At 46.3% G+C, this 22580-nt stretch overlaps 1 protein-coding gene across 1 annotated transcript in view; it reads left to right on the top strand.

Annotated features, from left to right (window-relative positions):
- The first annotated feature begins 6317 nt into the window (after nucleotides 1–6317).
- Nucleotides 6318–22580, top strand: part of TTBK1 (tau tubulin kinase 1) — a 49484-nt gene continuing 33221 nt past the window's right edge. Inside the window, exon 1 of the mRNA XM_053460601.1 lies at nucleotides 6318–6457. The gene's annotated coding sequence lies outside the window, so the exon portion shown is untranslated. The remainder of the gene's footprint in view (nucleotides 6458–22580) is intronic.

The following is a 22580-nucleotide window of genomic DNA, read 5'->3' as shown; positions in this document are numbered from 1 at the left end:
GTATATGATGTATGTTGTGTTATGTTGTATATTTGCTGTGTAGTATATGATGAATGTTGTGTTATGTTGTATAGTAAGTGTTGTATAATTGTTGTGTAGTATATGATGCATGTTGTGTTGTGTTGTATAGTATGTGTTGTATAATTGTTGTGTAGTATATGATGCATGTTGTGTTGTATAGTATGTGTTGTATAATTGCTGTGTAGTATATGATGCATGTTGTGTTATGTTGTATAGTATGTGTTGTATAATTGCTGTGTAGTATATGATGCATGTTGTGTTATGTTGTATAGTATGTGTTGTATAATTGTTGTGCTGTATATGATGTATGTTGTGTTATGTTGTATAGTAAGTGTTGTATAATTGCTGTGTAGTATATGATGCATGTTGTGTTATGTTGTATAGTATGTGTTGTATAATTGCTGTGTAGTATATGATGCATGTTGTGTTATGTTGTATAGTATGTGTTGTATAATTGCTGTGTAGTATATGATGCATGTTGTGTTATGTTGTATAGTATGTGTTGTATAATTGCTGTGTAGTATATGATGCATGTTGTGTTATGTTGTATAGTATGTGTTGTATAATTGCTGTGTAGTATATGATGTATGTTGTGTTATGTTGTATAGTATGTGTTGTATAATTGCTGTGTAGTATATGATGTATGTTGTGTTATGTTGTATAGTGTGTGTTGTATAATTGCTGTGTAGTATATGATGCATGTTGTGTTATGTTGTATAGTATGTGTTGTATAATTGTTGTGCTGTATATGATGTATGTTGTGTTGTATAGTATGTGTTGTATAATTGCTGTGTAGTATATGATGTACGTTGTGTTATGTTGTATAGTATGTGTTGTATAATTGCTGTGTAGTATATGATGCATGTTGTGTTATGTTGTATAGTACGTGTTGTATAATTGCTGTGTAGTATATGATGTATGTTGTGTTGTATAGTATGTGTTGTATAATTGCTGTGTAGTATATGATGTATGTTGTGTTGTATAGTATGTGTTGTATAATTGCTGTGTAGTATATGATGTATGTTGTGTTATGTTGTATAGTAAGTGTTGTATAATTGTTGTGTAGTATATGATGTATGTTGTGTTATGTTGTATAGTATGTGTTGTATAATTGCTGTGTAGTATATGATGTATGTTGTGTTATGTTGTATAGTATGTGTTGTATAATTGTTGTGTAGTATATGATGCATGTTGTGTTATGTTGTATAGTATGTGTTGTATAATTGTTGTGTAGTATATGATGCATGTTGTGTTATGTTGTATAGTATGTGTTGTATAATTGCTGTGTAGTATATGATGCATGTTGTGTTATGTTGTATAGTAAGTGTTGTATAATTGCTGTGTAGTATATGATGTATGTTGTGTTATGTTGTATAGTGTGTGTTGTATAATTGCTGTGTAGTATACGATGAATATTGTGTTATGTTGTATAGTGTGTGTTGTAAAATTGCTGTGTAGTATATGATGCATGTTGTGTTATGTTGTATAGTATGTGTTGTATAATTGTTGTGTAGTATACGATGAATGTTGTGTTATGTTGTATAGTATGTGTTGTATAATTGCTGTGTAGTATATGATGCATGTTGTGTTATGTTGTATAGTATGTGTTGTATAATTGCTGTGTAGTATATGATGTATGTTGTGTTATGTTGTATAGTGTGTGTTGTATAATTGCTGTGTAGTATATGATGAATGTTGTGTTATGTTGTATAGTAAGTGTTGTATAATTGTTGTGTAGTATATGATGCATGTTGTGTTGTGTTGTATAGTATGTGTTGTATAATTGTTGTGTAGTATATGATGTATGTTGTATAGTATGTGTTGTATAATTGTTGTGTAGTATATGATGTACGTTGTGTTGTGTTGTATAGTATGTGTTGTATAATTGCTGTGTAGTATATGATGCATGTTGTGTTATGTTGTATAGTAAGTGTATAATTGTTGTGTAGTATATGATGTATGTTGTATAGTATGTGTTGTATAATTGTTGTGTAGTATATGATGTATGTTGTGTTATGTTGTATAGTATGTGTTGTATAACTGCTGTGTAGTATGTGTTGTATAATTGTTGTGTAGTATATGATGTATGTTGTGTTATGTTGTATAGTAAGTGTTGTATAATTGTTGTGTAGTATATGATGCATGTTGTGTTATGTTGTATAGTATGTGTTGTATAATTGTTGTGTAGTATATGATGAATGTTGTGTTATGTTGTATAGTATGTGTTGTATAATTGCTGTGTAGTATATGATGCATGTTGTGTTATGTTGTATAGTGTGTGTTGTATAATTGCTGTGTAGTATATGATGCATGCTGTGTTATGTTGTATAGTATGTGTTGTATAATTGCTGTGTAGTATATGATGTATGTTGTGTTATGTTGTATAGTGTGTGTTGTATAATTGCTGTGTAGTATATGATGCATGTTGTGTTGTGTTGTATAGTATGTGTTGTATAATTGTTGTGTAGTATATGATGCATGTTGTGTTGTATAGTATGTGTTGTATAATTGCTGTGTAGTATATGATGTATGTTGTGTTATGTTGTATAGTGTGTGTTGTATATTTGCTGTGTAGTATATGATGAATGTTGTGTTATGTTGTATAGTAAGTGTTGTATAATTGTTGTGTAGTATATGATGCATGTTGTGTTATGTTGTATAGTGTGTGTTGTATAATTGCTGTGTAGTATATGATGCATGTTGTGTTATGTTGTATAGTATGTGTTGTATAATTGCTGTGTAGTATATGATGTATGTTGTGTTGTGTTGTATAGTATGTGTTGTATAATTGCTGTGTAGTATATGATGCATGTTGTGTTATGTTGTATAGTATGTGTTGTATAATTGCTGTGTAGTATATGATGCATGTTGTGTTATGTTGTATAGTATGTGTTGTATAATTGTTGTGCTGTATATGATGTATGTTGTGTTATGTTGTATAGTAAGTGTTGTATAATTGTTGTGTAGTATATGATGCATGTTGTGTTATGTTGTATAGTATGTGTTGTATAATTGCTGTGTAGTATATGATGTATGTTGTGTTATGTTGTATAGTAAGTGTTGTATAATTGTTGTGTAGTATATGATGTACGTTGTGTTGTGTTGTATAATTGTTGTGTAGTATATGATGTATGTTGTGTTATGTTGTATAGTATGTGTTGTATAATTGCTGTGTAGTATATGATGTATGTTGTGTTGTATAGTAAGTGTTGTATAATTGTTGTGTAGTATATGATGTATGTTGTATAGTATGTGTTGTATAATTGTTGTGTAGTATATGATGTATGTTGTGTTATGTTGTATAGTAAGTGTTGTATAATTGTTGTGTAGTATATGATGCATGTTGTGTTATGTTGTATAGTATGTGTTGTATAATTGCTGTGTAGTATATGATGCATGTTGTGTTATGTTGTATAGTATGTGTTGTATAATTGCTGTGTAGTATATGATGTATGTTGTGTTATGTTGTATAGTAAGTGTTGTATAATTGTTGTGTAGTATATGATGTACGTTGTGTTGTGTTGTATAATTGTTGTGTAGTATATGATGTATGTTGTGTTATGTTGTATAGTATGTGTTGTATAATTGCTGTGTAGTATATGATGTATGTTGTGTTGTATAGTAAGTGTTGTATAATTGTTGTGTAGTATATGATGTATGTTGTATAGTATGTGTTGTATAATTGTTGTGTAGTATATGATGTATGTTGTGTTATGTTGTATAGTATGTGTTGTATAATTGTTGTGCTGTATATGATGCATGTTGTGTTATGTTGTATAGTAAGTGTTGTATAATTGTTGTGTAGTATATGATGCATGTTGTGTTGTATAGTATGTGTTGTATAATTGCTGTGTAGTATATGATGCATGTTGTGTTATGTTGTATAGTAAGTGTTGTATAATTGCTGTGTAGTATATGATGCATGTTGTGTTATGTTGTATAGTATGTGTTGTATAATTGCTGTGTAGTATATGATGCATGTTGTGTTATGTTGTATAGTAAGTATTGTATAATTGTTGTGCTGTATATGATGCATGTTGTGTTATGTTGTATAGTATGTGTTGTATAATTGCTGTGTAGTATATGATGCATGTTGTGTTATGTTGTATAGTGTGTGTTGTATAATTGCTGTGTAGTATATGATGCATGTTGTGTTATGTTGTATAGTAAGTGTTGTATAATTGCTGTGTAGTATATGATGCATGTTGTGTTGTATAGTAAGTGTTGTATAATTGTTGTGTAGTATATGATGAATGTTGTGTTATGTTGTATAGTATGTGTTGTATAATTGCTGTGTAGTATATGATGCATGTTGTGTTATGTTGTATAGTAAGTGTTGTATAATTGCTGTGTAGTATATGATGCATGTTGTGTTATGTTGTATAGTATGTGTTGTATAACTGCTGTGTAGTATGTGTTGTATAATTGTTGTGTAGTATATGATGCATGTTGTGTTATGTTGTATAGTAAGTGTTGTATAATTGTTGTGTAGTATATGATGTATGTTGTATAGTATGTGTTGTATAATTGTTGTGTAGTATATGATGTATGTTGTGTTATGTTGTATAGTATGTGTTGTATAACTGCTGTGTAGTATATGATGCATGTTGTGTTATGTTGTATAGTATGTGTTGTATAATTGCTGTGTAGTATATGATGTATGTTGTGTTATGTTGTATAGTAAGTGTTGTATAATTGCTGTGTAGTATATGATGCATGTTGTGTTATGTTGTATAGTGTGTGTTGTATAATTGCTGTGTAGTATATGATGCATGTTGTGTTATGTTGTATAGTAAGTGTTGTATAATTGTTGTGTAGTATATGATGTACGTTGTGTTATGTTGTATAGTAAGTGTTGTATAATTGCTGTGTAGTATATGATGTACGTTGTGTTATGTTGTATAGTAAGTGTTGTATAATTGCTGTGTAGTATATGATGTACGTTGTGTTATGTTGTATAGTATGTGTTGTATAATTGCTGTGTAGTATATGATGCATGTTGTGTTATGTTGTATAGTAAGTGTATAATTGTTGTGTAGTATATGATGTATGTTGTATAGTATGTGTTGTATAATTGCTGTGTAGTATATGATGCATGTTGTGTTGTGTTGTATAGTATGTGTTGTATAATTGTTGTGTAGTATATGATGCATGTTGTGCTGTGTAGTATGTGTTGTATAATTGCTGTGTAGTATATGATGTATGTTGTGTTATGTTGTATAGTAAGTGTTGTATAATTGCTGTGTAGTATATGATGTATGTTGTGTTATGTTGTATAGTGTGTGTTGTATAATTGCTGTGTAGTATATGATGTATGTTGTGTTATGTTGTATAGTAAGTGTTGTATAATGTATGTTGTGTTATGTTGTATAGTAAGTGTTGTATAATTGCTGTGTAGTATATGATGTATGTTGTGTTATGTTGTATAGTGTGTGTTGTATAATTGTTGTGTAGTATATGATGTATGTTGTGTTATGTTGTATAGTATGTGTTGTATAATTGTTGTGTAGTATATGATGTATGTTGTGTTATGTTGTATAGTATGTGTTGTATAACTGCTGTGTAGTATGTGTTGTATAATTGTTGTGTAGTATATGATGTACGTTGTGTTATGTTGTATAGTAAGTGTTGTATAATTGTTGTGTAGTATATGATGCATGTTGTGTTGTATAGTATGTGTTGTATAATTGCTGTGTAGTATATGATGTATGTTGTGTTATGTTGTATAGTAAGTGTTGTATAATTGTTGTGTAGTATATGATGTATGTTGTGTTATGTTGTATAGTAAGTGTTGTATAATTGTTGTGTAGTATATGATGTACGTTGTGTTGTGTTGTATAATTGTTGTGTAGTATATGATGTATGTTGTGTTATGTTGTATAGTGTGTGTTGTATAATTGTTGTGTAGTATATGATGTATGTTGTGTTATGTTGTATAGTATGTGTTGTATAATTGCTGTGTAGTATATGATGTATGTTGTGTTATGTTGTATAGTGTGTGTTGTATAATTGTTGTGTAGTATATGATGCATGTTGTGTTATGTTGTATAGTATGTGTTGTATAATTGCTGTGTAGTATATGATGTATGTTGTGTTATGTTGTATAGTATGTGTTGTATAACTGCTGTGTAGTATGTGTTGTATAATTGTTGTGCTGTATATGATGCATGTTGTAGAATTGCTGAGTTGTGTAGAATGAGTGTCACATTTTGTGTAGCCGTAGCGCCGTTACATGTGGGTGTGTCGCGGGCTGTGACGTCAGTGCAGTAGCTGCCGCGGTGCATTGTGGGAGTATCCGGATCCTCTGCAGCACCAGGGACAGCTCCGAGGGGAGGACACGGGCAGAAACCCGGGCCAGGGGCCACACCGACCCCCTGACCCTGCCCAGCGGCACCGGGAGCGATGACACGGGCCCCGGGGAGCCCGGAGCCGAGCGGTGAGTGGGAGAAAAGAGTGCCTGCCTGACCCGCAGATACCCGGCACGGGGGTAAAGCTGCCTCATGCCTGCCCGATACCGGGGTAAACGTGCTTCATGCCTGCCCAATACTAAGGGTAACTGCCTAATCCTGGGGCAATATAATTCACTGCCTGCCTATCACTGGGGCAATATCTTCACTGCCTGCCTATCACTGGGGCAATATCGTCACTGCCTGCTTATCACTGGGGCAATATCTTCACTGCCTGCCTATCACTGGGCTAACATCTTCACTGCCTGCCTATCACTGGGGCAACATCTTCACTGCCTGCCTATCACTGGGGCAACATCTTCACTGCCTGCCTATCACTGGGGTAACATCTTCACTGCCTGCCTATCGCTGGGGCAACATCTTCACTGCCTGCCTATCGCTGGGGCAATTTCTTAACTGCCTGCTTATCGCTGGGGCAATATCTTTACTGCCTGCCTGTCACTGGGGCAATATCTTTACTGCCTGCCTGTCACTGGGGCAATTTCTTCACTGCCTGCCTATCACTGGGGCAACATCTTCACTGCCTGCCTATCACTGGGGCAACATCTTCACTGCCTGCCTATCATTGGGGCAACATCTTCACTGCCTGCCTATCATTGGGGCAACATCTTCACTGCCTGCCTATCATTGGGGCAACATCTTCACTGCCTGCCTATCACTGGGGTAACATCTTCACTGCCTGCCTGTCACTGGGGGAACATCCTCACTGCCTTCCTAACATCTCTGCTGCCTGCCTGTCTAACACTCGGGAACATTTTCACTGCCTGCCTATCACTGGGGTAACATCATGTAAAACTGCCTCATGGTTACCCAACACTGGGTTAACTGCCTCATGACTGCTTAATAGAGGGTGGAACGTGTCTCGTGCCTGTCAAACACTGGGGTAAAAATGCCTAATGTCTGCTTAAGACTGGGGTAAAAGTAGCTCAGGCCTTTCTCATACCTGGGTAACTGCCTTCCATCTGACTAATACTGGGGTATCTGCCATGAGACTGAGGTTACCTTCCCTCCAGCTAACCTGGGGGTTAATTTGTTACGTTTGGCCCGAGGTTATTCCTGTTTGCCCCGTTTATGACATGGCCCCGATGTCACACAGCTTCCTCTCTCTTTACTTACTGCCTATGATATTATTGGGAGTTACTTCCTGTCTACTATATTATTACGAGCTACTTCCTGCCTACTATATTATTACGAGTTACTTCCTGTCCATTATATTATTAGGAGTTACTTCCTGTCTATGATATTGTTGTTACTACCCATGTGTCAATATTATTGGGGTTACTTCCTATTATATTATTAACGCTTCCGGTCCATTATTTTATTAGGAACTACTTCCTGTCTATTATATTATTAGGAGTTACTTCCTGTCTATGCTATTATAATGAGTGACTTCCTGTGATATAAGGAGTTACTTACTGTTATATTAATAGGACTTACTTCCTGTCTGTTATTTTATTAGGAGTAACTTCCTGTTTATAATATTATTAGGAGTTACTCTCTTTTATATTATTAGAAGTGACTTCCCAGGTGTCCATGATGTTATTGGGGTTACTTCCTATGATGTTGTTGGGGTTACTTCCTATGGTGTTGGGGTTACTTCCTATGATATTATTGGGGTTACTTCCTATGATATTGGGGTTACTTCCTATGATATTATTGGGGTTATTCCCATGATGTTATTGGGGTTATTCCTATGATATTATTGGGGTTACTTCCTATGTTGTTATTGGGGTTACTTCCCATGATGTTATTGGGGTTACTTCCCATGATGTTATTGGGGTTACTTCCTATATTATTGGGGTTACTTCCTATGATGTTATTGGGGTTACTTCCTATGATATTATTGGGGTTACTTATATTATTGGGGTTATTCATATGATATTATTGGGGTTATTCCTATGCTGTTATTGGGGTTACTTCCTATGATATTATTGGGGTTACTTCCTATGATGTTATTGGGGTTACTTCCTATGATGTTATTGGGGTTATTCATATGATATTATTGGGGTTACTTCCTATGGTGTTGGGGTTACTTCCTATGGTGTTGGGGTTACTTCCTATGCTGTTATTGGGGTTACTTCCTATGATATTATTGGGGTTACTTCCTATGATGTTATTGGGGTTACTTCCTATGATGTTATTGGGGTTATTCATATGATATTATTGGGGTTACTTCCTATGGTGTTGGGGTTACTTCCTATGGTGTTGGGGTTACTTCCTATGCTGTTATTGGGGTTACTTCCTATGATATTATTGGGGTTACTTCCTATGATGTTATTGGGGTTATTCATATGATATTATTGGGGTTACTTCCTATGATGTTATTGGGGTTACTTCCTATGCTGTTATTGGGGTTACTTCCTATGATATTGGGGTTACTTCCTATGATGTTATTGGGGTTATTCATATGATATTATTGGGGTTATTCATATGATATTATTGGGGTTACTTCCTGTGATATTGGGGTTACTTCCTATGATGTTATTGGGGTTACTTCCTATGCTGTTATTGGGGTTACTTCCTATGATATTATTGGGGTTACTTCCTATGATGTTATTGGGGTTATTCATATGATATTATTGGGGTTATTCATATGATATTATTGGGGTTACTTCCTGTGATATTGGGGTTACTTCCTATGCTGTTATTGGGGTTACTTCCTATGCTGTTATTGGGGTTACTTCCTATGATATTATTGGGGTTGCTCCCTGTATAGCGCAGCTTTGTGTGTTATTTCATGTACACCGATCTGCCATAATATTATGGCCACCAGCCTGCGTCGGCCCCCTTTTTCCCCGTCGAGGCGCGGACTCCGCTAGTCCTCTGAAGCTGCGATATCTGGCACTGAGACGTATAAGTCCTGTAAGTTGCGACGCGGCCCCCATGGACGCGTCCCGGTGCCCTGTGTTCCCAGCGACGCACCCGGCCCTCCACGTGATGTAAAAGAAAACGCGGTCCATCAGACCAGCCGCCTTCTTCCGTGGCTCGGCGGTCCGGTTCTGATGCTCACGTGAGGACAAAGTGTTCCCTTGCTGTGTTATATACCCCCCCCACTGCCATGATAACAAGATCATGCGTGTTATTCGCTTCACGTGCGCAGGATGTTATGGCTGATCGGTGTGTAGGACAGCACTGTCTATTGTTTGTTGTTAAGGATTTTATTTGCTGTTATCGGGGGCCGGTTCCTGTATTGTTTACGTCTTGTATTGTTATGGATAATGCAAACTGTACTCCCGGTGTTCTGTTACTGGTCTCGGTCCTTATGTGTTGTGTGTAACATGTAGGGTGACCTACCGTGTGCGTATGTACAGGCTGTGATCCCTTCCAACTTCCTTTTTGTGTACACTTCATATAACATGTGTTTGCAGAAGTACAAGGGTGACTTCCTGCGTAATGGAGGGTGACTTCCTGCGTAATGGAGGGTGACTTCCTGCGTAATGGAGGGTGACTTCCTGCGTAATGGAGGGTGACTTCCTGCGGCCGGGTGCAGTTACTGGGTTGGGGTTTGGTGGCCGGGTGCAGTTACTGGGTTGGGGTTTGGTGGTTGGGTGCAGTTACTGGGTTGGGGTTTGGTGGCCGGGTGCAGTTACTGGGTTGGGGTTTGGTGGCCGGGTGCAGTTACTGGGTTGGGGTTTGGTGGCTGGGTGCAGTTACTGGGTTGGGTGGTTGGTGTCCGGGTGCAGTTACTGGGTTGGGTGGTTGGTGTCCGGGTGCAGTTACTGGGTTGGGTGGTTGGTGTCCGGGTGCAGTTACTGGGTTGGGTGGTTGGTGTCCGGGTGCAGTTACTGGGTTGGGTGGTTGGTGTCCGGGTGCAGTTACTGAGTTGGGGTTTGGTGGCCGGGTGCAGTTACTGGGTTGGGGTTTGGTGGTTGGGTGCAGTTACTGGGTTGGGGTTTGGTGGCCGGGTGCAGTTACCGGGTTGGGGTTTGGTGGCCGGGTGCAGTTACTGGGTTGGGGTTTGGTGGCCGGGTGCAGTTACTGGGTTGGGGTTTGGTGGCCGGGTGCAGTTACTGGGTTGGGGTTTGGTGGTTGGGTGCAGTTACTCGGTTGGGGTTTGGTGGCCGGGTGCAGTTACTGGGTTGGGGTTTGGTGGCCGGGTGCAGTTACCGGGTTGGGGTTTGGTGGCCGGGTGCAGTTACTGGGTTGGGTGGTTGGTGTCCGGGTGCAGTTACTGGGTTGGGTGGTTGGTGTCCGGGTGCAGTTACTGGGTTGGGGTTTGGTGGCCGGGTGCAGTTACTGGGTTGGGGTTTGGTGGTTGGGTGCAGTTACTGGGTTGGGTGGTTGGTGTCCGGGTGCAGTTACTGGGTTGGGGTTTGGTGGCCGGGTGCAGTTACTGGGTTGGGGTTTGGTGGCCGGGTGCAGTTACTGGGTTGGGGTTTGGTGGTTGGGTGCAGTTACTGGGTTGGGGTTTGGTGGCCGGGTGCAGTTACTGGGTTGGGGTTTGGTGGCCGGGTGCAGTTACTGGGTTGGGGTTTGGTGGCCGGGTGCAGTTACTGGGTTGGGGTTTGGTGGTTGGGTGCAGTTACTGGGTTGGGGTTTGGTGGTTGGGTGCAGTTACTGGGTTGGGGTTTGGTGGCCGGGTGCAGTTACTGGGTTGGGGTTTGGTGGCCGGGTGCAGTTACTGGGTTGGGGTTTGGTGGTTGGGTGCAGTTACTCGGTTGGGGTTTGGTGGCCGGGTGCAGTTACTGGGTTGGGGTTTGGTGGCCGGGTGCAGTTACCGGGTTGGGGTTTGGTGGCCGGGTGCAGTTACTGGGTTGGGTGGTTGGTGTCCGGGTGCAGTTACTGGGTTGGGTGGTTGGTGTCCGGGTGCAGTTACTGGGTTGGGGTTTGGTGGCCGGGTGCAGTTACTGGGTTGGGGTTTGGTGGTTGGGTGCAGTTACTGGGTTGGGTGGTTGGTGTCCGGGTGCAGTTACTGGGTTGGGGTTTGGTGGCCGGGTGCAGTTACTGGGTTGGGGTTTGGTGGCCGGGTGCAGTTACTGGGTTGGGGTTTGGTGGCCGGGTGCAGTTACTGGGTTGGGGTTTGGTGGCCGGGTGCAGTTACTGGGTTGGGGTTTGGTGGCCGGGTGCAGTTACTGGGTTGGGGTTTGGTGGTTGGGTGCAGTTACTGGGTTGGGGTTTGGTGTCCGGGTGCAGTTACTGGGTTGGGTGGTTGGTGTCCGGGTGCAGTTACTGGGTTGGGTGGTTGGTGTCCAGGTGCAGTTACTGAGTTGGGGTTTGGTGGCCGGGTGCAGTTACTGGGTTGGGGTTTGGTGGTTGGGTGCAGTTACTGGGTTGGGGTTTGGTGGCCGGGTGCAGTTACTGGGTTGGGGTTTGGTGGCCGGGTGCAGTTACTGGGTTGGGGTTTGGTGGTTGGGTGCAGTTACTGGGTTGGGGTTTGGTGGTTGGGTGCAGTTACTGGGTTGGGGTTTGGTGGCCGGGTGCAGTTACTGGGTTGGGGTTTGGTGGCCGGGTGCAGTTACTGGGTTGGGGTTTGGTGGCCGGGTGCAGTTACTGGGTTGGGGTTTGGTGGCCGGGTGCAGTTACTGGGTTGGGGTTTGGTGGTTGGGTGCAGTTACTGGGTTGGGGTTTGGTGGCCGGGTGCAGTTACTGGGTTGGGGTTTGGTGGTTGGGTGCAGTTACTGGGTTGGGGTTTGGTGGCCGGGTGCAGTTACTGGGTTGGGGTTTGGTGGCCGGGTGCAGTTACTGGGTTGGGGTTTGGTGGCCGGGTGCAGTTACTGGGTTGGGGTTTGGTGGCCGGGTGCAGTTACTGGGTTGGGGTTTGGTGGTTGGGTGCAGTTACTGGGTTGGGGTTTGGTGGCCGGGTGCAGTTACTGGGTTGGGGTTTGGTGGCCGGGTGCAGTTACTGGGTTGGGGTTTGGTGGTTGGGTGCAGTTACTGGGTTGGGGTTTGGTGGCCGGGTGCAGTTACTGGGTTGGGGTTTGGTGGCCGGGTGCAGTTACTGGGTTGGGGTTTGGTGGCCGGGTGCAGTTACTGGGTTGGGGTTTGGTGGCCGGGTGCAGTTACTGGGTTGGGGTTTGGTGGTTGGGTGCAGTTACTGGGTTGGGGTTTGGTGGTTGGGTGCAGTTACTGGGTTGGGGTTTGGTGGCCGGGTGCAGTTACTGGGTTGGGGTTTGGTGGCTGGGTGCAGTTACTGGGTTGGGTGGTTGGTGTCCGGGTGCAGTTACTGGGTTGGGTGGTTGGTGTCCGGGTGCAGTTACTGGGTTGGGTGGTTGGTGTCCGGGTGCAGTTACTGAGTTGGGGTTTGGTGGCCGGGTGCAGTTACTGGGTTGGGGTTTGGTGGTTGGGTGCAGTTACTGGGTTGGGGTTTGGTGGCCGGGTGCAGTTACTGGGTTGGGGTTTGGTGGCCGGGTGCAGTTACTGGGTTGGGGTTTGGTGGCCGGGTGCAGTTACTGGGTTGGGGTTTGGTGGTTGGGTGCAGTTACTGGGTTGGGGTTTGGTGGCCGGGTGCAGTTACTGGGTTGGGGTTTGGTGGCCGGGTGCAGTTACTGGGTTGGGGTTTGGTGGTTGGGTGCAGTTACTGGGTTGGGGTTTGGTGGCCGGGTGCAGTTACTGGGTTGGGTGGTTGGTGTCCGGGTGCAGTTACTGGGTTGGGGTTTGGTGGCCGGGTGCAGTTACCGGGTTGGGGTTTGGTGGCCGGGTGCAGGTACTGGGTTGGGGTTTGGTGGCCGGGTGCAGTTACTGGGTTGGGGTTTGGTGGCCGGGTGCAGTTACCGGGTTGGGGTTTGGTGGCCGGGTGCAGTTACTGGGTTGGGGTTTGGTGGTTGGGTGCAGTTACTGGGTTGGGGTTTGGTGGTTGGGTGCAGTTACCGGGTTGGGGTTTGGTGGTTGGGTGCAGTTACCGGGTTGGGGTTTGGTGGTTGGGTGCAGTTACTGGGTTGGGGTTTGGTGTCCGGTTGCAGTTACTGGGTTGGGGTTTGGTGGCCGGGTGCAGTTACTGGGTTGGGGTTTGGTGGCCGGGTGCAGTTACCGGGTTGGGGTTTGGTGGCCGGGTGCAGTTACTGGGTTGGGTGGTTGGTGTCCGGGTGCAGTTACTGGGTTGGGGTTTGGTGGCCGGGTGCAGTTACTGGGTTGGGGTTTGGTGGCCGGGTGCAGTTACTGGGTTGGGGTTTGGTGGCCGGGTGCAGTTACTGGGTTGGGGTTTGGTGGCCGGGTGCAGTTACTGGGTTGGGGTTTGGTGGTTGGGTGCAGTTACTCGGTTGGGGTTTGGTGGCCGGGTGCAGTTACTGGGTTGGGGTTTGGTGGCCGGGTGCAGTTACCGGGTTGGGGTTTGGTGGCCGGGTGCAGTTACTGGGTTGGGTGGTTGGTGTCCGGGTGCAGTTACTGGGTTGGGTGGTTGGTGTCCGGGTGCAGTTACTGGGTTGGGGTTTGGTGGCCGGGTGCAGTTACTGGGTTGGGGTTTGGTGGTTGGGTGCAGTTACTGGGTTGGGTGGTTGGTGTCCGGGTGCAGTTACTGGGTTGGGGTTTGGTGGCCGGGTGCAGTTACTGGGTTGGGGTTTGGTGGCCGGGTGCAGTTACTGGGTTGGGGTTTGGTGGCCGGGTGCAGTTACTGGGTTGGGGTTTGGTGGCCGGGTGCAGTTACTGGGTTGGGGTTTGGTGGCCGGGTGCAGTTACCGGGTTGGGGTTTGGTGTCCGGGTGCAGTTACTGGGTTGGGGTTTGGTGGTTGGGTGCAGTTACTGGGTTGGGGTTTGGTGGTTGGGTGCAGTTACTGGGTTGGGGTTTGGTGGCCGGGTGCAGTTACTGGGTTGGGTGGTTGGTGTCCGGGTGCAGTTACTGGGTTGGGGTTTGGTGGCCGGGTGCAGTTACTGGGTTGGGGTTTGGTGGTTGGGTGCAGTTACTGGGTTGGGTGGTTGGTGTCCGGGTGCAGTTACTGGGTTGGGGTTTGGTGGCCGGGTGCAGTTACTGGGTTGGGGTTTGGTAGTTGGGTGCAGTTACTGGGTTGGGTGGTTGGTGTCCGGGTGCAGTTACTGGGTTGGGGCTTGGTGGCCGGGTGCAGTTACTGGGTTGGGGTTTGGTGGCCGGGTGCAGTTACTCGGTTGGGGTTTGGTGGCCGGGTGCAGTTACTGGGTTGGGGTTTGGTGGCCGGGTGCAGTTACTGGGTTGGGGTTTGGTGGTTGGGTGCAGTTACTGGGTTGGGTGGTTGGTGTCCGGGTGCAGTTACTGGGTTGGGGTTTGGTGGCCGGGTGCAGTTACTGGGTTGGGGTTTGGTGGTTGGGTGCAGTTACTCGGTTGGGGTTTGGTGGCCGGGTGCAGTTACCGGGTTGGGGTTTGGTGGCCGGGTGCAGTTACTGGGTTGGGTGGCTGGGTTCATTGGGAGGTACAATGGATGATGCTGAATGTTGGTTTAATGTTTTTTCCGTGTCCGTTCCGTGGAATTCCCGTTATTGACCCTCCTTCCATTCTTTTTCCAACTCCCGGTGACCAAACAGAGAATTAGATGTAGATGTGAAACACTTTGTATACTGGTGTTACTGGTTTACATACCGGTTTACATACTGGTTTAGAAGGCCTCCATTCGACTAGCGGTCCTAGGTCCGTAAGGCTTGGTGTCCCCGTCTTTCATCCAATCCCTTCCGGAAACCATCCTTGTTCTAATCCGCAGGCTCCTAGCCGAGTGAGCCCCACAGCTCTGGTCTTTGTGAGAGCATCTGCAGGGCTTCCACGCGTCCTGGACCACAGCCGACATGGTGAGATGGGGTAATATCTGGCATGCTTCCTATCTGCCACTAGGTGTAAGCTGCAGGAGGCCATGAGCCAGCCAGTAGCCAATCAGTACTCAGTATAAATACCGGGACCCCGGCATGGGGACCTTCAATGCATGGGGAGCGTCCATCCTAAACCTGCACTTTCTATTCTCACAGTGTACTTATAGCAAGCGTCATATGGGGTCACAGGAGGGGTAATATGGGGTCACAGGAGGGGTAATATGGGGTCACAGGAGGGGTAATATGGGGTCACAGGAGGGGTTATATGGAGTCACAGGAGGGGTTATATGGAGTCACAGGAGGGGTAATATGGGGTCACAGGAGGGGTAATATGGGGTCACAGGAGGGGTTATATGGAGTCACAGGAGGGGTAATAATAGGGCTGATATAAAGTGAGGGGACACGTTTGCATTAATATAGAGACATATGCCGCGATGTATAATGGTGGGGAGTATATGTTTACTCCTGAAGCTTCCCTTCTTTACCCAACATTCAAACCTCCATTATACCGCGTGTTCACATAGCGTCTGCGGGGCTGCTGAACACGGGTGATACCCGGCGTCGCTCTGCTGCCGCATGCTTACTTCACTGATCAAGGTGTGGAGTCCTGCACTAACCCCGTGCATGCGCCTGTGCTACTTGCCAGCAGGTTGTATCACAATGCTACTAACTAGCAGGTCATCATACATGGTTACTAACTGGTACATAATCGGTGTCACTTATTAACAGTTATCATAATGTGCTACTAACTAGCAGTTATCATACAGGGCCACTAACTAGCAGTTATCATACAGGGCCGCTAACTAGCAGATATCATACAGAGCCACTAACTAGCAGTTATCATACAGAGCCACTAACTAGCAGTTATCATACAGAGCCACTAACTAGCAGTTATCATACAGGGCCGCTAACTAGCAGATATCATACAGAGCCCCCTAACTAGCAGTTATCATACAGAGCCGCTAACTAGCAGTTATCATACAGGGCCGCTAACTAGCAGATATCATACAGAGCCCCCTAACTAGCAGTTATCATACAGAGCCACTAACTAGCAGTTATCATACAGAGCCACTAACTAGCAGTTATCATACAGAGCCGCTAACTAGCAGTTATCATACAGGGCCGCTAACTAGCAGTTATCATACAGAGCTACTAACTAGCAGTTATCATACAGGGCCACTAACTAGCAGTTATCATACAGGGCCGCTAACTAGCAGTTATCATACTGGGCCACTAACTAGCAGTTATCATACAGAGCCCCCTAACTAGCAGTTATCATACAGGGCCGCCAACTAGCAGTTATCATACAGAGCCGCTAACTAGCAGATATCATACAGGGCCACTAACTAGCAGATATCATACAGAGCCACTAACTAGCAGTTATCATACAGAGCCCCCTAACTAGCAGTTATCATACAGAGCCGCTAACTAGCAGATATCATACAGGGCCACTAACTAGCAGATATCATACAGAGCCACTAACTAGCAGTTATCATACAGAGCCACTAACTAGCAGATATCATACAGAGCCACTAACTAGCAGATTTCATACAGAGCCACTAACTAGCAGTTATCATACAGGGCCGCTAACTAGCAGTTATCATACAGGGCCGCTAACTAGCAGTTATCATACAGAGCCACTAACTAGCAGTTATCATACAGAGCCGCTAACTAGCAGTTATCATACAGGGCCACTAACTAGCAGTTATCATACAGAGCCGCTAACTAGCAGTTATCATACAGAGCCACTAACTAGCAGTTATCATACAGAGCCACTAACTAGCAGTTATCATACAGAGCCGCTAACTAGCAGTTATCATACAGAGCCGCTAACTAGCAGTTATCATACAGAGCCACTAACTAGCAGTTATCATACAGGGCCACTAACTAGCAGATATCATACAGAGTCGCTAACTAGCAGTTATCATACAGAGCCCCCTAACTAGCAGATATCATACAGAGCCACTAACTAGCAGTTATCATACAGGGCCGCTAACTAGCAGTTATCATACAGGGCCGCTAACTAGCAGTTATCATACAGAGCCACTAACTAGCAGTTATCATACAGGGCCACTAACTAGCAGATATCATACAGAGCCGCTAACTAGCAGTTATCATACAGAGCCCCCTAACTAGCAGATATCATACAGAGCCACTAACTAGCAGTTATCATACAGAGCCGCTAACTAGCAGTTATCATACAGAGCCACTAACTAGCAGTTATCATACAGAGCCACTAACTAGCAGTTATCATACAGGGCCACTAACTAGCAGATATCATACAGAGTCGCTAACTAGCAGTTATCATACAGAGCCCCCTAACTAGCAGATATCATACAGAGCCACTAACTAGCAGTTATCATACAGGGCCGCTAACTAGCAGTTATCATACAGGGCCGCTAACTAGCAGTTATCATACAGAGCCACTAACTAGCAGTTATCATACAGGGCCACTAACTAGCAGATATCATACAGAGCCGCTAACTAGCAGTTATCATACAGAGCCCCCTAACTAGCAGATATCATACAGAGCCCCCTAACTAGCAGTTATCATACAGGGCCGCTAACTAGCAGTTATCATACACTAATTTGCTGGTCGTCAGACAGTACTGCTTACTAGTAGGTCATAGGACAGGGTGACAAGCAAGCGTTAAGCCTGTGCCACTAACTAGTAGCTGATTGGATAATGTGATAACCCGCAGATTATGAGACCTCTTGTGATATCATTCCTTGGGAGGTTAGATGTGCTTGTGCTCCCCTGTGCTTCCCCGCTCCCCTGTGCTTCCCCGCTCCCCTGTGCTCCGTGTAACACGCATGTCCTGCACGTGACTCCTGTATCTCACCACATGTGTCTGTCTTGTCTTCTTCTATCTCTGGTCCTTGGATGTCCTCTCACCCAGTCCAGCCACGGCAAGAAGAGCACAGTAAGAAAGGGGGCATGAGGGGCCACGAGGGGCCACAACGCAGGGAGAGGGGGCATTCCTGAGGGGCCATGGGCTGGGGGGGATGGGGGTGGGGCGTACCTGAGCATCCACTGTGCGGGGAGGTGGGGATGCCTCAGGGGCCACAGTGAGAAGCCTCCGTAACGGGAATCCATGAAGTCCTTATTGCTGTTCTGTAGAGTTCATCGATCTCTTGGCGCTCCTCTCGCACGCGAGGCGTGGTCATCGTGACGCTCGCGTGGGGCCCTATCCTGGAGCCTCTCTAAAAGCAGCCTTGGGGCAGATCTGCAGGGTAACCACACAGGGGTAAAAAGACATCAACACTAACTTCAGCTAATCCAAGAGTATTCCCACTGCTGGCTGGACCACATCTTCACTCTGATGAGCTTCTGTGGTGGCAGTGGCCTGCGCTGACATTAGCTGGAAGCTTTCCTTTGCTCTTCTCCGGCGCGCAGTCATTTAGACGTGGAGCCGGCACACGCTTCATGAACACGCGTCTGAGGCGGTAGTGATCTGTTCTGGATTTGTGTCCTGGGAGTTGAATTATTTGTCCGTCTGGTTTTAGTGCGGGATCCTCTTTTTTTCAGACCGGTCATTGAATGAAGCCCACGGAGTTCAGGTTCACACAAGGGCCATCCGGCCCCCGTCTAGTCGCCCGTTTCTCCTGCTGTAACGACTCAAACCTTAATCAGCCGTTGATCTCGTCTTAGATTCAGGAGCCGTATGTCTATCCCATGCATGTTTAATCCCCTCACTGTGTTACCCACGCTGAATCCCCCCCCCCCCGCGGTCCCCCACATACCCTTGTGTGGTTCCAGGCAGCCCATTTTCCTGACCTGCTGCCTGGCTTCTGCGTCACTTTGTTTCCTGCCTCCCGCCCTGACCGGCGAAATCTCTCCTGTGATCCACATTCTTCCAGTCCGTGTTTTTACTGTCATTGAGTCTGTGCCCCCCCCCCGCGTGACGGCTCCCCTTCCCCCGCGTTCCAGTGTCACACAGTAACAGATACTCTGTCTGACCAGTCCTGATAACACGGTCACATCCCCTACATTACATACAGACCCGCCGCTGTCTGACCAGTCCTGATAACACGGTCACATCCCCTACATTACATACAGACCCGCCGCTGTCTGACCAGTCCTGATAACACGGTCACATCCCCTACATTACATACAGACCCGCCGCTGTCTGACCAGTCCTGATAACACGGTCACATCCCCTACATTACATACAGACCCGCCGCTGTCTGACCAGTCCTGATAACACGGTCACATCTCCTACATTACATACAGACCCGCCGCTGTCTGACCAGTCCTGATAACACGGTCACATCCCCTACATTACATACAGACCCGCCGCTGTCTGACCAGTCCTGATAACACGGTCACATCCCCTACATTACATACAGACCCGCCGCTGCCTGACCAGTCCTGATAACGCAGTCACATCCCCTACATTACATACAGACCCGCCGCTGTCTGACCAGTCCTGATAACGCAGTCACATCCCCAACATTACATACAGACCCGCCGCTGTCTGACCAGTCCTGATAACGCAGTCACATCCCCTACATTACATACAGACCCGCCGCTGCCTGACCAGTCCTGATAACTCAGTCACATCCCCTACATTACGTACAGACCCGCCGCTGTCTGACCAGTCCTGATAATGCAGTCACACCCCCTACATTACATACAGACCCGCCGCTGTCTGACTAGTCCTGATAACTCAGTCACATCCCCTACATTACATACAGACCCGCCGCTGTCTGACCAGTCCTGATAACGCAGTCACATCCCCAACATTACATACAGACCCGCCGCTGTCTGACCAGTCCTGATAACACGGTCACATCCCCTACATTACATACAGACCCGCCGCTGTCTGACCAGTCCTGATAACACGGTCACATCTCCTACATTACATACAGACCCGCCGCTGTCTGACCAGTCCTGATAACACGGTCACATCCCCTACATTACATACAGACCCGCCGCTGTCTGACCAGTCCTGATAACACGGTCACATCCCCTACATTACATACAGACCCGCCGCTGCCTGACCAGTCCTGATAACGCAGTCACATCCCCTACATTACATACAGACCCGCCGCTGTCTGACCAGTCCTGATAACGCAGTCACATCCCCAACATTACATACAGACCCGCCGCTGTCTGACCAGTCCTGATAACGCAGTCACATCCCCTACATTACATACAGACCCGCCGCTGCCTGACCAGTCCTGATAACTCAGTCACATCCCCTACATTACATACAGACCCGCCGCTGCCTGACCAGTCCTGATAACGCATCATCCCCTATATTACATACACACCCGCCGCTGTCTGACCAGTCCTGATAACTCAGTCACATCCCCTACATTACATACACACCCGCCGCTGTCTGACCAGTCCTGATAATGCAGTCACACCCCCTACATTACATACAGACCCGCCGCTGTCTGACTAGTCCTGATAACTCAGTCACATCCCCTACATTACATACAGACCCGCCGCTGTCTGACCAGTCCTGATAACGCGGTCACACCCCCTACATTACATACAGACCCGCCGCTGTCTGACCAGTCCTGATAACGCAGTCACATCCCCTACATTACATACAGACCCGCCGCTGCCTGACCAGTCCTGATAACGCAGTCACATCCCCTACATTACATACAGACCCGCCGCTGCCTGACCAGTCCTGATAACGCAGTCACATCCCCTACATTACATACAGACCCGCCGCTGTCTGACCAGTCCTGATAATACATTACATACAGACCCGCCGCTGTCTGACCAGTCCTGATAACGCAGTCACATCCCCTACATTACATACAGACCCGCCGCTGTCTGACCAGTCCTGATAACGTAGTCACATCCCCTACATTACATACGGACCCGCCGCTGTCTGACCAGTCCTGATAACGCAGTCACATCCCCAACATTACATATAGACCCGCCGCTGTCTGACCAGTCCTAATAACGTAGTCACATCCCCTACATTACATACAGACCCGCCGCTGTCTGACCAGTCCTGATAACGCGGTCACATCCCCTACATTACATACAGACCCGCCGCTGTCTGACCAGTCCTGATAACGCGGTCACATCCCCTACATTACATACAGACCCGCCGCTGTCTGACCAGTCCTGATAACACGGTCACATCCCCTACATTACATACAGACCCGCCGCTGCCTGACCAGTCCTGATAACGCAGTCACATCCCCTACATTACATACAGACCCGCCGCTGTCTGACCAGTCCTGATAACGCAGTCACATCCCCAACATTACATACAGACCCGCCGCTGTCTGACCAGTCCTGATAACGCAGTCACATCCCCTACATTACATACAGACCCGCCGCTGCCTGACCAGTCCTGATAACGCATCATCCCCTATATTACATACAGACCCGCCGCTGCCTGACCAGTCCTGATAACACGGTCACATCCCCTACATTACATACAGACCCGCCGCTGTCTGACTAGTCCTGATAACGCAGTCACATCCCCTACATTACATACAGACCCGCCGCTGCCTGACCAGTCCTGATAACTCAGTCACATCCCCTACATTACATACAGACCCGCCGCTGTCTGACCAGTCCTGATAACGCATCATCCCCTATATTACATACACACCCGCCGCTGCCTGACCAGTCCTGATAACACGGTCACATCCCCTACATTACATACAGACCCGCCGCTGTCTGACCAGTCCTGATAACGCATCATCCCCTATATTACATACACACCCGCCGCTGCCTGACCAGTCCTGATAACACGGTCACATCCCCTACATTACATACAGACCCGCCGCTGCCTGACCAGTCCTGATAACGCATCATCCCCTATATTACATACACACCCGCCGCTGCCTGACCAGTCCTGATAACACGGTCACATCCCCTACATTACATACAGACCCGCCGCTGTCTGACCAGTCCTGATAACGCAGTCACATCCCCTACATTACATACAGACCCGCCGCTGTCTGACCAGTCCTGATAATACATTACATACAGACCCGCCGCTGTCTGACCAGTCCTGATAATACATTACATACAGACCCGCCGCTGTCTGACCAGTCCTGATAACGCGGTCACATCCCCTACATTACATACAGACCCGCCGCTGTCTGACCAGTCCTGATAACGTAGTCACATCCCCTACATTACATACAGACCCGCCGCTGCCTGACCAGTCCTGATAACGCAGTCACATCCCCAACATTACATACAGACCCGCCGCTGTCTGACCAGTCCTGATAACGCGGTCACATCCCCTACATTACATACAGACCCACGCTGTCTGACCAGTCCTGATACCGCAGTCACATCCCCTACATTACATACAGACCCGCCGCTGTCTGACCAGTCCTGATAACGCGGTCACATCCCCTACATTACATACAGACCCGCCGCTGTCTGACCAGTCCTGA

This window comes from Spea bombifrons, chromosome 3, assembly GCF_027358695.1.
Source record: "Spea bombifrons isolate aSpeBom1 chromosome 3, aSpeBom1.2.pri, whole genome shotgun sequence".
Taxonomy (NCBI): domain Eukaryota; kingdom Metazoa; phylum Chordata; class Amphibia; order Anura; family Pelobatidae; genus Spea; species Spea bombifrons.
The sequence above is the reverse complement of the archived record's forward strand: the minus strand, read 5'-3'. Positions and strand labels throughout refer to the sequence as shown.